Source organism: Tupaia chinensis, unplaced genomic scaffold, assembly GCF_000334495.1.
Source record: "Tupaia chinensis unplaced genomic scaffold, TupChi_1.0 Scaffold000129_1, whole genome shotgun sequence".
NCBI classification, from domain to species: domain Eukaryota; kingdom Metazoa; phylum Chordata; class Mammalia; order Scandentia; family Tupaiidae; genus Tupaia; species Tupaia belangeri.
In genome coordinates this window covers 1,123,297-1,125,032 of record NW_006159598.1, presented here as the reverse complement: position 1 = coordinate 1,125,032, position 1,736 = coordinate 1,123,297, and the positions used below count along the sequence as shown (strand labels likewise).

Sequence of the window (1,736 nt, the reverse complement as noted above, 5' to 3'; positions counted from 1 at the left end):
GGCCTCCAGGGCCCAGTGGAGCCTGGTGCCTGCAGCAGCCTGCTAAGTGCGAGATGCCTCACTGAGCGAGGAGCCCGGGCCACGGCGGGAACGGGAGTGGAGTGGCGGTGGCCGGCGGGGAGCAGGGGTGCGGGAGTGTGCGGCTTTTTCTGTGGAAACGTGCCGGCCCAGGCGAGGCGGTGGGCGCCACACGTGCGTGTGCTCGGTGCCCCTGACTTTGGCCCCGCATGTGTTTAAAGCGGTAAATGCGTGACACGTCGGACCTCCCCGTGGGCTCGTGGGCAGGGCCTGCGCCTTTCCGGCCGGGCCTGCCCCACCGCAGAGCAGCTCCCGCCACGACTCTCCTCGCCCGCCTCTGCGTCCATCTCGCATCTTCTCCGGCCTCCCATCCTCCCTCTGCCCTCTCAGGGGACCCTGTGATTACCCTGCCCCGGCCACCCAGGACGCATCCCAGTCTCCCGCCCCTACCCACACCTGCCACGCCAACCTCGCCCAGAGCGGTGGCTGCTCTCGGGCTCCGGGTGGAGGGCGGGCGTCTTTGGGAGGACTCGGATGTCAGTAAGCGTCACAAAGGGAGAGGCATAAAGGAAACACCGGAGCCTTTCAGGCCCTAGCAAGAGCACGTCCGGGCGTGCGGGTAATCCGAGGGATAGGGCTCCTTCAGCTCCAGCGTGGAGGTCCGTGTTCCAGGGCCCAGCTGGGCGGGTGTCCTGTCGGCGGGTATTGAGCCTTGCAGGGTGTCACATCACGGGACACAGGAGCACGCGTGTGTCCAGGCCTGCGGGTCTCTGTGTCCCATCCCCTCCCTTAGCCCACCAGGAGTCCATCCTAGGGGACCCAGCTTATCACTAGTCACCCTCAAAGTCTCTACCTTTCAACCCCACGACAGTGTGACAGATTTTGTCTCAACCCCTTTATAATACAACCAGATCCTAAGGCATGAATCCCAGGACACAGCGACACCTCCCCTCCCCTCCACTAGGGGGCACCAGCCTGCGGGGCGGCCGGCCGAGGTTCTGGGCTGGCCCATTGGCTGCAGGCTGGATGTGACCTGGGCTCTCAGGGTGAAGAGGGGTCCTGGCGGGACCGATCAGTGCAGAAGCCACGGGCTGCAGGGGAGCCGGGGAGGGAGGGCTGCTCTCAGCTGCACCTCTGCACGCCGTTGCGCAGGTGCTCCTTTGCACACCCAGAGTGCCCTCTCGTGACCCTGAGCGTGCCCTTTTCCTGTCTTCCGAGTTCTGCTCTCTTCTCCACGCAGTGGGTCTTCCCATGCTTAACACCTGTCATGCGGAACAGGCTGTTCCGCGGTTCTATGGCAAAAATCTAAAAAAATAAGACAGTTAGAATCTGGCTCTGTGGTGTCTGGTGGTTGAGGCAGCTGGATGCCACATGACCGACCCTGTGGTTCAAATCGCTGGGCCCCAGTGGCTTAGAAACACACCGAGTGCGGTGGGTGCTCAAAACCATGGGGCGACGGAGGAGGAGCGATGCGTGTGACCATGACCGTCTCTTCCCCTTCACTTCTCCCCTCATTTTCCCCCTCTGTTCTCTCTGGTGAGTACATGTGCCTCTGGAAAACCAAAAACAACAACAAAAACCTCTTAGGAAGTAGAAAAGAAAGTAAGCAGACTGTGAGAACATACTTGAAACATGCATCTGACAGTTCTATCCAGAACACGGAAAGGACCCTCTCCCTCTCTCTCTCTCCCTCTCTCTCTCTCCCTCTCTCTCTCTCC

General features: G+C 61.4%; 1 protein-coding gene and 1 long non-coding RNA gene across 2 annotated transcripts in view; one reads left to right on the top strand and one right to left on the bottom strand.

Moving 5' to 3' along the window:
* The window catches only part of LOC102471510 (sialic acid-binding Ig-like lectin 14), an 8,664-nt gene that overhangs the window by 309 nt on the left and 6,619 nt on the right, over positions 1–1,736 (top strand).
* Positions 1,128–1,736, bottom strand: part of LOC114007138 (uncharacterized) — a 1,765-nt gene continuing 1,156 nt past the window's right edge. The window contains exons 2-3 of the long non-coding RNA XR_003548777.1: positions 1,442–1,570; positions 1,128–1,310 (exon numbers count right to left, since the gene is read on the bottom strand). This is a non-coding gene — a long non-coding RNA (uncharacterized LOC114007138). The remainder of the gene's footprint in view (positions 1,311–1,441; positions 1,571–1,736) is intronic.